General features: G+C 36.3%; 1 long non-coding RNA gene across 1 annotated transcript; it reads left to right on the top strand.

Moving 5' to 3' along the window:
• Positions 1-3,609: 3,609 nt before the first annotated feature.
• On the top strand, positions 3,610-13,407 carry LOC310720525. The gene is made up of 2 exons (XR_014531765.1): positions 3,610-6,773; positions 11,324-13,407. It is a non-coding gene; the product is annotated as an uncharacterized lncRNA (long non-coding RNA).
• The last annotated feature ends 1,156 nt before the right edge of the window (positions 13,408-14,563 follow it).

The following is a 14,563-nucleotide window of genomic DNA, read 5'->3' as shown; positions in this document are numbered from 1 at the left end:
CATACATCTTATGTTGAAATGCCAACTGTCAAATTTTTTATTACTCATTAGATATCACACCGTTGCTAAATACATAGCACATTAAGTCTCAGTCTCGGGGACTTCATGTACTTCAAAATGTGCAGGAAACTGAGCTTCTCATTAGCCTGAGAAATACAAATGATCTTATCAAAAAAATTCAATACAATTGTTTTGCATTGTTTTTTAGAATTTATCTCACTCAATGTTTACTGTCAGAATGTTGCAGATTGACAGTGCGTACTACATTGAATAACTCTGTACACGGCAGACTTGTCCCTGTCGCAACATACTGCTCTTTAATAAGAAACATGTCTCTAAGTGCTACAAGTACCTGCATGCATTAACAGCTAAGCAGGCGGAAAGCCATCTTTTGCCTTGACTGTAAATTCTCAATTTGAGTTTTGCTCCACACTCAAGTGGAGGCCTGTGGAGCTGCTTTGGTAAAGGATTACATGTATTTACAGGCAACTAAACGGTGAGCATGCTCAAGTGAGTTTATGTCCAAAAACATGTATGGTTGTACAAACAAATCCAACAAATGCTTCCAGATGTATTTGTTTTACAACTTTACAAATACTATAAAAGTGGGATGAAGACCTGCTCATTTTTCCCGCTTAAACTTTCTCCAAATAGTCATATTGTGGATGTTGTTTAGCTGCTGAAATCTTACCACTAGTCTAAATGATTTTTTATAACACAAGAGTTCGCCACCTCAAATATTTATGCAATATTATAACTAGTAGGCTGGTCTTCACTTTCACCTTTATTTGGTGATGTTTTATTTGTGAACACAGATGAAGACAGAAAGCGAGCAAGAGAGAAAGAGAGAGAGAGAGAGAGAGAGAGAGAGAGAGAGAGAGAGAGAGAGAGAGAGAGAGAGAGAGAGAGAGAGAGAGAGAAGAAGAGAGAGAGGGAGAGAGAATGAAAGAGAGGTGCCTGAAGGCAAAGACTAGCATTTATGGTTCAGCTAAAGGTAAAACTCATTACTTGGCCTGGTGTCACTAAACAGCTGTCCTACATGGCTCAGGGGTTGTTAGACTCAAGTGACAGCACAAGCTACAAGAAAATGAGCCTACACTTTGGACACCCTGGCTACACTGTAGTTTACTTAAACTAAGCAATCTTAACTACAAAAAAATAGCTCCCGTGTTAAGTTCAGCAACAAATTAAAAAAAGACAATTTGACAGTGGTAGTAAACACGAGGATGATGAAATCAGCTTCAATGTGACACAACGTAGTGCATTCATGAAAACCTCAATAAAAATAGCAGCCGCTCAAGACGAAGACCATCTGAGCATAGTCGTATAAAAAAACAAATAAGCTACACAGCAGCATAAGATGCCGTCTAGTGTAGCTATCATGTCATGTCTGAAAATCTGAATGGGGTTTCTCAGACAATAAGTGTTTCCAGTCTAGAGTGAATCATAGCCCAACCACACTCATTTCCTGCACGTGTTTATCTAGAAAAAAAAAAAAAAAAAAACAGGGGGAGATGCAAGCTGCCTGGACTTGTTTGTAACACACAAGATGGAGGGAAGAAGAGCTGAGTGAAGAACTAAGTGTCTTCCTAAATCATGCTTGTTTTGGGAGACATAGAAAAAAGTGAACAATTCAAACCAGAAATCATTGTGGCACTGATTATCTCACAGTGGATCGTGCTTAAATGCTCTTTGCTAAATAATAATAGTTCAGGGCAGCAGGGATACAGTTGCATGTTCATGAGTCTCCACTGGGAACTTGACGCATGAGGTAGACACTCAGTAGTCACCTCAAAGATCTCACCGGCAGGCTTTCAGACTTCACATTAACTTAGTCCTACTTAAACAACAAAAAAATAATCTACTGTAGACATGTTCAATTGTTACCGTTCAAGAACTTGAACATCACGCATGTCAGTGTACCATACTGGACGCTGTTAACTAAACAGTGTAATCTGAATCTGGAGCATTCTTTTCATGATCCGGAGGAAGGTTCGTGTCTGCCGCTCTTTAGCCTGCTGCTCTTTATCTGTTTTTGGCTTATTTTGCAGGAGGATTCACAGTGTTTACAGTAGACTCTGGCTATGTTCCAGAGTAAAGATCTGAACATAAAGAAGCTGCTCACTGACGAAACTTGTCAGTGTCACCTTGTCAAAGACCAATCTTCTTTACACAACAGCAAGCAAGAAAGAGTCACCAAAATGGAGAAAAATTACTCCAGCCTATTAAGCCTATCACAATTTAATAATGTGTGCCTGCTGTTTATCTTCGGAATAATCAGCACTTGGCCCGGATCTTCTTTGGAGCTAAAGTTTTGGATAATACTTCTCATATGCTGCACAAAAGTTTGGTCATAGGCAAAAAAGTAAAAACAAAGTTGAATTGACAGGTGAGTATAAAAACAAATAATTGCAAATCACACACACACACACATACACACACACACACACACACACACACACACACACACACACACACACACACACACACACACACACACACACACACACACACGTGACTTGTTTTAGGTAAACCTTCAATTCTAAACATTTTAGGAGTAGAATGTTTCAGCAAGACTTAAGAAATGAGATTATAAATATATAAAAATAAACTTCAGCTTTAAACAATGATGATACAGATATCAGCCAAATAAGTACAATAATATAAAAATGGAATCAGAAAATAGTAGACATGAAGTAATAATTTTGCTGACAGAATATTTTTGTTAATAGTGAGAGAGAATTCTTAATATGTATTTATTTTACCTCAAGCATTTAGATAACTGTTAAATACAAACATACACCCTGTCCAGGAATTTGTGTGTATATTTGGATGTGTGTGAGTGTGTAACGGGTTGCAGCCAGTCGCATTGTATGACGTGTCTGACCCGGGGCAAAATGATTTATTCCGTTACAGATTTAGGCCAGGTTTTTGTGACTATACTTGAATTCCTATAATGAAAATATTTTGAAATCTGATTCCACAGAAATGAGACTAACAATCTGATGACCGATATGACAAAAAGAAATCATGAAATATGAGAAGGCTACTGATACATTGACATGTCTACAGCATTGTTTTTTTTATTTTAAATGATCGGTAAGACATTGCTCTTGTTTCACAAGCTAGAGTGACTGCTACAAATTTAGAACAAGTTTGGGTTGGCAAGCATAGCAGTTTTACTTAAAATAATAACAAGATGAACCCAAAAATATTTCTTTTAACTAATGACTTGGTTCCTAGTATTAATAAAGTCATCAATTGCAGCTTTTTTTTCACTTAATCCTTTTTCAGAATTAAACCAGCAAGCCAACATTCTGCAATAATCATTTAAATCATACATAAAAAATGTTTTTTCTGTTTGAAGGGGCAGTCTGAGCTATCACTATGTGGATGAAAGCATGCCTCATAATTTTCCTCTTTATATTCTTTATACAGTACAATATGTATTGGTAAATCATGACACTTTTGTTTGTATTTTAGATATCTAAGATACTAGATCTATAAGAATTAATGTAAACATAGCAAAAATAAAAAATAAACAAAGAAAAACAAAAAAAAACACTGAAAATGCACCAAAAAGGGGGTTGAGTTGAGAGCCCTGCCCACCTGTCTCTCCTGGCTTTCATAATGCTAAACAACTGTGCTGATGACAAACTTTGCAGAAAGGAATGAGAGCTTACATTTTATTGTATAGGGTGAACTGAGAGAGAGAGGGAGAATGTGTGTGTGTGAGAGAAAGAGCAGGAGGAAGAGGAGTCACTGGAACTGAAATGCTCTCGAGACAGACCTGCTCTTTTTGTCCCGAAGGAACAAATTCATACATACTTTAAATATAATTTTTTAAATGCACTTTCCGAATTCTCTTCCTTTTTCCAACAAGAACCAGTTGCCTATCCCACTAGAGGAAATGAAGCAGTTACTTGTAATTTGCTAACATTATCAATGTCACTATTATTAATTACTATTTTTCTTTTTCTAATCTCCAATCTTTCATATGGCCACCATGTGATAAAGTTTTTTTTATGATGATTTAGCACTACCATAGCTCTGAATGTGAAATGAGAGAGAGAGAGAGAGAGAGAGAAAGAGAGAGAGAGAGAGAGAGAGAGAAAGAGAGAGAAAACAAACAAACAAACAGATGGTATTGGGATGAAAATGGCTAATAGAATTACTGCAAGGAATCTTTTTAAAGACCTAACAATCTATATGTACAAAAGCATAAACAAAAGCAGAAGTTCTGTAGTTATTGCAATCGAGACATTATTGATATTTCCAACTGCACTAGCACTAGGGTGTAACCAAAAGGGGCTGAGGTGTATACTGCAAGGTAAGCCATGATTTACATGCCTTTACTCAATGTTTTAATCACCTGACAGGTTGCTTCAAACTGAAGTTGTTTTTCTAAGCAATAAATCAAATGTGTATTATGTGAGCATAGTGATGCCAGTCAGGTTTTCTCATACCCAACTAAAAGTCAATGCATAATTTGTTGCTCTAGGTTTGAAAAATGCTGAGTCTTTGAGCAATTACTCTTTAAGTTTAATATTCAGTATATGTAATAATACACTTTTGTCACTGTGCTTGTTCTCAAGACAGCTTTGTCTCAACAATTTTAAGTCTGGAATCAGTTGTTGGTAATGTCCTTCAACTTACTTGTGCACTTAAGCGCACAAACTAGAATTTCAGGTTTTGAAGTCGCAAGTCCCTCCCTGCAGCTGCCGTTTTCCTATGCATGCAGTGTTGTTTAATGTTTGCTCTTAAAGTATTAAAAGAAGAAAACAAAAACCAATAATGTGTTCAGTGATGCATTCCTATTCTAAATTATATGATTGGAAACGTTGGTGTTATATACAATATTTTCCTATCAACATGTATATTATGTGGACCACAGTATACTGTACAGGAAACTACATGCTGATTTGCAGTGAGCTTATAGATTTGTGTGCAACAAAAATAAAACTTATATTATATTAAAATGTAGGTAATCTTAACTTTACAGACAGTTAAGATCAGACAAGAAGTTGCATCTTGTGAATTCGAATTTGCATGAACCAAATTTAGATTTATCAAAACGCTTTATCTCAGACACACAACACAGTGACACAACACAATGACAGGTTTAAAAGAATGAGGTGTGTCTTTGTCATGAATGTCATCATGTGGAGCAATCAAGGTGTTGGGAAAGTGTTCATCAGTTGTGGTGACAGAGACGGTATGCTGAGAGGAGAACACGGTTTATTTATTCCATCTAGTTACACAGAAAGAGAGAGAAAGAGCTGAAAGGCAAGTAGGGGCGTGCAGTGCTCTCTGAAATCTACCCCCTTTATTTCTAATGGCAGGACCACAGCACAACTGCTGCTAATATTTCCCCTGGTTGAGGTTTTTTGAATAATCTCAGCTAATAATTATTCATGAAATGAATGAGGCATATTGGAATGACCTCTCTCTAACAACTGCACTTTTACTTGACTTTTAGTGAAAATCCTATGCTTCTCCTATATGTTCTAAACCATATACAATATATTGTTTCCCTTTTACTCAGAATAAAGATCTTTTGTACTGTGATATAGTACTCTTAGCTTTATAGCTCAACTACACTGATTTTACAACAGGCAGGAAAAAAATGTGGTTTAGAAGACAGTTACCAGAAAAAAAAATAGGGGCTGTGTTTCAACATGTCAAAATGAAAGCTGATGAATACATCCAGAGTGCTAAATAAGATATAATATATTCCTTTTTAGTGTTTATTAATCTTTTGTGTCTATTGACATACAAATAAGCAAATCAACATAAAATGGATATACAAATGCACAGAATTATCTTGAGTGGGACTGTATATTGTTCACAATGCTTTCTGTACAATCTCCTTTTGTTTTTTAAAATTAAACCCCTTTGTAGTTTATTGACAGTGGCGATTTAACTCTGATTTATATTTTCAGAGAAAAGTATGTTTAAGTACATTTCTGATGATCCTGAATATTAATATTTATGTACAATTTTACTTTGAAACCTCCGGAGTCTGGAAAACGGATGATCTAAGTTTTTCATCCACACCAGCACCTCTGAGGTGAACGTCTTTTTTCCATTACTTTTCTATATTGACTCACAACAATCTTAATCCTTTTTATCCACCAGCATGGCGGCTTAAGTTTGTTTGCCTGACTTGGCACAAACATTTTACTAACATGTGATGCTAGGCTAGGCTAAGATGATCTAACCACCACCCAACTACTATTATCAGTGAATGGCAAGAAGGAGAAGTGGTTGAAAGAGAAAGACAGAGATAGAAAAAAGAGAGAGAGGTGGGAGAGGGCACATTGAGCAGCATGCGTGTGTGTAAACATCCTGCAGGCAATGGGAGTTATCCTGGGAAATATTTATCTTAGCTGGTAACGCAAAGAGGCAGCCAAAGCCTTAATCTGGCCTTTAGCTATTTTCTCTGAGAAAAATCTGACAAAAGAGGGGGAGCATATGGATGGGGAGGGATGGAGAGGGCAAATGACCGAGGTTGCAAAGGATAGCTGGTGATAGAGAAAGAGAGAGAGAGAGAGAGAGAGAGAGAGAGAGAGAGAGAGAGAGAGAGAGAGAGAGAGCACGAGAAGGCAAAAGGGAGTAAAGGATTTGTGATGGATAAATAGATGTGGACAGGAATGCCTTGATGGTGATGGGATGGGGAGAGGGTGAAAATCCAGCATGGGGAAGAGATGGATATGGCAGTGGAAGACCTGTAGGGTACAGACAAGGGTGGAGACGAGGGCATGAGGTTTAAGGTGAGGGAAACAGAGAAAAGATTGAAACTTGCGGTCATATGGGTATAAGCAGAGAAGGCAAAAGTACACACATAGTTTACTCAAGTAGAAGTACAGATAATCATGTTTTAAAAGACTCTGGTAAAAGTTAAAGTACTGACACTTTTTCACTCATGTTAAAGTAAAGAAGTATGACATATACTTAAGTAAAAAGTAGCCATTACCACTTCCTGTTTAAGTGTCATGCTGGTAACTTGACCTCACCTCAAATGTATATATCAATACAAAAGAATTTCAAATTTTGTCTGAATCTAATAAATGTGTCCAGGATGAACAACCACTATATATAACACAAGCAGAGCAAAGATGATGAGGTTGGTCAGGTGATAAAAAAAGGTTGATGAGCTGAAAACATCACTCAATGAGAAGAAAAAATATTGATCATATCCCCAAATAGATTAAAACTAAAGTAACGAGCCTAGTTAAAAATGTAAGAAGTAGAAAGAACAGATATTTGTGTAAAAAAATCTATTGGGTGAAAGTTAAAAGTTTTCAGAAAAATAAATGTTGAAGAACAGTAACAAAGTGTTTGTTCTTCGCTACTTGCCATCTCTGGGTGTACGTTTGCATCTTTATTAGGGGTGTTGCATAGTGGGTTTATGGCATGTTTTATATATTTTTGTAGTGACTTATAGTGCTGTCCCCAAGAGAATTATTTAAAACAAGACTCGTTTATCACTGATGTTTAGGTTACACATTTAGGTATATATATAGTATTAATTAACTAAATTTATAATGATGTCAATAAAAGGTTCTCACAAGCATTGACATTGCATAAAATATTTTTGAAAGTAATTCTAATGAATTTGCAATTGAGTCTTAAAAACACATTTTATATATATATATATATATATATATATATATATATATATATATATATATATATATATATATATATATATATATATAATTTTTTTTTTTTATCAATATCTTGCACTTTTTTTGGCTAATTTGTTAGTGAAAAATGTGCATGTAACACTTTATGAGTGCTCTGGAACCATTTTAATACAAAGCATTCAATTACATACCCTTCTAAGAAGTAGATACCATAATAAAGTACTGGAGGGAACATCTCTACCTACCATCTTACCTTTTGAGACGTGTGATTGCATCTTATCCCATAACGCTATAACGCTTTTTTTTATGCACATTCTACAACATTTTAAAGCACCATAAAGTTATTTCACATACTTTAAGATAGACAAAATAAGATTGCTTAAAAAGTACAGCAACAAAATATCTTAGTTAACCTGATAACTGAGATATACCTATGCTTCTTGTATCCACCTTATTCACTCTATTATTTTGCATAATAATATGCAATATGCTTCTGTGAAAGATCTGTTCAGAGCCAATACTCCAGTCTTTCTGTGCACAGCCAATGTTTAACCAGGTCTCCACCTGCTTGTCCGTCTATGTTAATTGTCATTTGAGATGACTCCTCCCTTTTGATCATCAGAATTCATGTGTCTAGGCATCCAGTTTAATGCAGGATGTATGCATGTGATTTTTGGAGGGTGGGGATTAAGGAAAAACTGCTTAAGGGTTGTTTTTTTTTTATCTATTTCAAAGTTAAAACAGTATCATCAGCTAACTCCAAAGACACATTTAACTATTCAACTAATGACTAATGTTAATTTAAGAAAATAAATGTCGGATAAGCCGGATTGTGTCTGTTTGATGTGGTAGAGACAGTAAGTGTGAGCTGTGGTGGAAGGGCAAAAAGACTGTGGTCATGTGAGCTTATCTCAGCTTATCTCAGGGCTGAGCAGTGGAAATAATTGCAGACAGAAACCTGCACAGCACACACCTGGACCACTTCAGTAGTAAAATGCATGAATAGTGCAACAGTACACACCGAACAAACTGAAGTTTTGCAGCTGCAGTTAAATGAACTGAATGGGACTCATGCTGTTGGTATGTCTGGTATGGAGGCATTAATATAGAGACCACATGTAAAGGAAAAACATCTACTCTGTAAATACTAAATAAGGTAAATTCCTTACTTGCTAAAGCTGTCTTTTTCTAAATATACGAATAAAAGGCATAGATTGATAAACCTTTAGACACCTTTAGTTAATAGAACAATTTTTCTTCTGTTTATACCAATCACAGAATCAAAATTTGAATAAATTCAAAGTGTGTCCTGTGTACTGTAGCAGCACAACCAACCTCTTGTATTTTTTTATTTGGAATGACAGCCCAATCAGTCTCATCAATATGATCTCAGGGGTTTTTTTTCTCTCTACTGGCACGCTACAAAGAATTAACAAACACATCCTGTCTTTCAAAAGGGTTACAGAGGTTAAGCACTGACAAAAAATTACTTTGTGGTGTGTGGAAACATCATAAATATAGTCTAATTGATTATTATGTTTATTATAAGTGCAATAAACCAAATATAAGATTATTAAACCTATTGTTTGCCTCAAGCTTGAAATAATGCTGATATAAGGGCAGATGGATAATTTCTTAAAAAAAAAAAAAAAAAAAAAAAAAAAATGACGAGTAAGAATGTTTATAATCTTCTTTATTGCAATATATATTCTTTTCCTATTCCTATTATAATAGAATAAGTAATACTACTATTCTAAATTATTTAGAAGATATTTAAGCTATTTACACTTGTTGCAGTGATATTATGTGTATGGTATGTATATATTCCATAACAATTATAAAAAGTCTGATTGTAAGGTAAGTATATATGCTTAGATAAACAATGCTTTCTTTTTGATGTTTAAATAACAGTGACAAAGTATTTTTTATACAAAAATCGTTCCATTGTGTCATGGTTAGGTAGGATGTCATTTTTGCCTTTTCAATGTAAGATTTTATATCTGCAATATGCTTGTTGTAGGGAGTATAAATCAGTTAATAACCAATACACGATGTAATGATTTGGCAGTTGCTTTTTTACCTTGCACTATGTTAACATCCATCTTTTACATTTTGTAAAAAAGGGTCTAGAACTAGAGTTCAATTGTGTCCTGTTTGGCACGTTCAGATTTCTTCTTTACAATCAGACCAAAAGGCTGCTAAACAGCAGTGTGCTTTGACAGAAAGAAAATTGAGGGCATGTTGTAGCAGGTAGAGTTATACAGGGTCCAATAACTAAAAACAGCAAAAGTGAAATGACATGGCACTGCTTTTTGCAATATTGGCATTTTACTGAGGCAATTTCTTTTACCTGGGGAAATTTTTGTTCTGACTCAATAGCATTCCTTTCCACCATTTTAAGTACATACACAAGAAATAGTGCATTTGATCAACTCTTTATACTATGAGAAAAATAAGAACAACAGCGTGAACCGTGGATTATGCATGCGCCCGTGGTGCTGGAAAGGGCAAATTACATTGCTGTCTCTTCTACTGAGCATCAGCCTGACACACACACTGTCACGTCCTTCCCCAAAGTGCAGTCTAACTCTACACACACACACACACACACACATACATGCACACACACACACACACACACACACACACACACACACACACACACACACACACACACACACACACACACATCTCTGATCTATTTGTCTAGGTGAAACGTTATGTGCTCAGGATATTTTAATGCCACATCCTGACATCTATGCAAAATATTCCTTTTAATTCTTTTTGAAACATTTTAACGTTTTAAGAACATCTCAAATTACAACAAACTTAAAAATGTATCCCCTCCCTCTGACCGTCAGAGATGAAGGTTAAGATTAATTAAACAATTAGCTGAACAACACGCTTTATTAAGAGCCCCAGCCAGTGCCTTGGGAGACACACTTCTCAGTTAAGAGGCCATGGGCTCAGTAAGGGCAGGAGGGCACATTCTGAGCTTTGTGAGAAAGAGCAAGCTTTTAATCAAATTATCATTATCCCTACCATAATGATTATGGTTTGTGTTCAGACCTTGCCTTGAGCATGAATCAGACAACAGTAATGTGAGTGAAGGAAATGACACATTTACACTCACACACATACACATGAAGAAGTGTAAATCCCAACACATAAAGTTGAACAGAAAATCGGCTTACACATGTTGAGGCTTATATGCATGACTGCAAATGAAATACTGTGTATATAAGAGAGTGGTGTAAAAGAGGGTGTGCCTACAAATTCTTTGTGATATGCTGCTACAGTGTCCTTACGGAAATTCAGTGATTATTGTTTAAAACGGCAAATTTCACAGCATATTGTATATATAATAAGAAAAATAATGTTTTATTTCTGTTTCTTTCATGGCATCTTTTTGAGGTCAACTTTAAACTTAATAATAAATGCAAAATAAATAGTCATGAATGTAATCTCCCATCTAATGCTTAAATCAGATACATGAAAACATGCAACTACAAGGAGTGATAATATATAGTTCCCTTATATTTACTGTGTTCCTGCTCCCCCTTCTTTCTTTCTCTCTCTCTCTCTCTCTCTCTCTCTCTCTCTCTCTCTCTCTCTCTCTCTCTCTCTCTCTCTCTCTCTCTCTCTCTCTCTCTCTCTCTTTCTCTCACTCCCAGCGGCATGTCTGCTCTCAGTCTCCTCTACATCTGCAAGTGATCTCCTCCAGCCCTGAAACACTCTTTTACCCCTGAGAAAAAAAGAAGAAAGGAGGGGGAAAAAAGAAAGAAAGGGGAAAACAGAGAGTTTACTGCATCCTGGCACATCCTGCATTAATGAGAAACCCCCCATCTGTCCCCAGCAGGACAGACAGAGAAAGAGGGACGGTCGTGCCAAGCAACGGAAAAGAGGACTGAGTGAGATGGGGGTTTGCTGCACTGACCCTTCTGTATGGCAGCTTCTCATTAGCTTAAGCTAGGGAAGCTTGTTAACCTTGCTAATCGAAACGGGAACTAGGATAAAGCCCTGGAATTTACTGCCAGCTTGTCTTACATCAAAGGACACTGGGTAGTTGTACTCTGTGTGTTCATGTGTGTGTCTGCATTATGGAGTAAATTTGATTACATGTACTGAACATAAAGACACACAAAAGAAACTTAGCATAACACTTTCTTTCTTTCTTTCTTTCTTTCTTTCTTTCTTTCTTTCTTTCTTTCTTTCTTTCTTTCTTTCTTTCTTTCTTTCTAACCGTTATTTGCTAATTGGTGGAAATGTCATAAAAAAACTTTTTGAACCAACTTAAATTGACTATTTTTGCCATGCCGATTCTTTGAACTAATTACATATCACAGGGTAGGTGCTCAACACCATTAGGACATAAGCAGTGCTAGGAGAAATATGATTTGTTTCTATTTGTTCATTAGCTACTACTACTGTATGTTGATGGTAGAAATTTTGAATAAAACCACTGTCAACTTGTTCTCATAATCTCACTTTTACTAGTAAATTTGTCACTGACTCTAAAAAAGGACAATGCTGTATTTTTCAGTAAAAAAATTTGCAATGGCAGGTTAGCAAAGAATTACTCATAATTAGCTATCTGCTTATGTCAGCTCTCGCCCTTAACCACAGAAGCTGGACTGACTTCTTTCTTGTTCACTCCACCTCTTTGCGCCTGTGTGTATGTAAAACTGGACCAAGTTTTGTAGACATACTGCTACAATCCATCACAAGTGTAAATTGTCAGAAACAAAAAAAAGAAAAAAAAAACAAGCACACATTTCAGAAGGATGAAACAATCATCTTATAAAATGATTTCAGATATTTCACATTAAATGGTATGTTATTTGAGGGTACTGCTGTAATAAACTACCCCACTCTAAATAGAGCCTAATGATTCCACAGTCAAGATGCCCATAACCTAAATATTGAGTATTCTTCTGAATCCATTTGTCTCTGGTTGATGTTTGTTACAGAGTGTACAAGGAAAATACATTTTCGGGGGGTATATAATCCAGGTGCAATAATTCATCATCCATACTAGGTTTGGATGTCAGCTATTATTTAAATACAACGTTCCAATAGACAATTTGCAGCAATTGCAGAATTTATGTCTTTTTCCTTCTCCATTGAGCTTCATTACACTAAAACAAAGATACAGTGTACAGTGCAGGAGCCTCCCATAACTGACAGCCCATTACCAAGCCTGCAGCAACTTGCCTTGTTTACCTTAGGCATGTAGCTTCTCTGCCACGACTGTCAATTTTCCATTTCACACTGTTTCCCATGCCTCACTTTCCCTTACCATTCGGAGCAATTTAGCACTGTCAGCCTTGATCATTAGGAATGTGGTTCGATATGAGTAACTGACCCTTTATCGCACACTCACTGGAACCATGTGCATTTAAATAACCCTAAAACATTGTGGGAATTGCTGGCAGGAAAAGAGCAGGGAGTGGCTTGTTGCTGGTGTGTAAGATGGAAGATCCTCAGGTGCGGAAAGAAACTCGGTAGAGAGGAACGTGTAAATCCATGAAGTGAGTGCATCTTGTTGCCTTATGGGATTGCATCCGTCACTGGTACTTAGACTGTACATATAGACTGTTTAAAAAAGGTATAAACACCGTTGACTCAAAAATGTGTTTTATTGTATCACATAACCCCCTCCTTTACTCCACCACACACAGACACAGGCACACACACACACACACACACACACACACACACACACACACACACACACACACACACACACACACACACACACACACACACACACACACACACTAATTCAAAAGACCCCAGGTTTCATGTATCCCCTGTAAATCCATTAAGTAACTTAAATACTATCATTGTAGAATTTCCATGACATTATGTACTTTGTCAGGTTTGATACAGAAGCCTTTAGAGACAAGTGTTTCTCCACTATCACAAATGATGAATAGGCAAATTAGCATTGACATCATCCAGCAAGAGGTGCAAATGTCCAGTGTTGAGACCCACTGTGACCTTAATTCTCTCTCTGCTCTCTGGCTGGCTTTTAACAGCTTGTAGATGTCTCACTGGTAAAATAAGACAGTATCATTCTCAGCATGAGCATATTTAACATTGACAGCAGCTTAGCGACATGCATTTTAAACAGGCAGGTTTGTTTTTTCCTGTTAAAAAAAAACTTCCTTGTGTAGATATATTCTCTCTCATAAGAGTGTTATGCTGATGCAATATTCTTAATCTGTGTCCTAATGTACGAGAATCAGAATATGTTTATTAATAAAAACTTCCAAACATTTTAGTAAGCTGCTCTAAATAAGGGCATCTGCAAAATGCTAAAACATTTAAATGTAAACTGAATTTAAATATTGGTGATATAGAATCAATATAGAATTATAGAATTTGTATATGAGCTGTAAACTGAAGCAAGTCAGATGTAAATTTATAAGACAATGATTATAACTTTGCTATCTGGAAGTATGTAGTGTAGCTAGTAGCTACAAATAAATAAATAAATAAATAAATAAATAAATAAATAAATAAATAAATATATAAGTTTGTGTACTCAAGCATGGAAAGATTGGAGTCTGATGAGGAGAAATCAAATCATGTGTGCATAATGTGTGTATCATTTGTTGGCGTTTTTAATTTGTCATATATTTTTAAACTAGGGGTTGAGTTCCTGTCTACTAGAGGGGGAGTGGTGGCTCCAGTGGTTAAGGCGCTGGATTACTGATCGGAAGGTCGGGGGTTCAAGCCCCGGTATTGCCAAGCTGCCACTCTTGGGCCCTTGAGCAAGGCCCTTAACCCTCTGTGTGCTCCAGGGGCGCTGTATCATGGCCGACCCTGCGCTCTGACCCCAGCTTCCAAGCAAGCTGGGATATGCGAAGAACAACATTTCACTGTGCTGTAATGTATATGTGACAAAT

This window comes from Silurus aristotelis (genome assembly GCF_946808225.1).
Source record: "Silurus aristotelis genome assembly, chromosome: 2".
Taxonomy (NCBI): Eukaryota; Metazoa; Chordata; class Actinopteri; order Siluriformes; family Siluridae; genus Silurus; species Silurus aristotelis.
The sequence above is the reverse complement of the archived record's forward strand: the minus strand, read 5'-3'. Positions and strand labels throughout refer to the sequence as shown.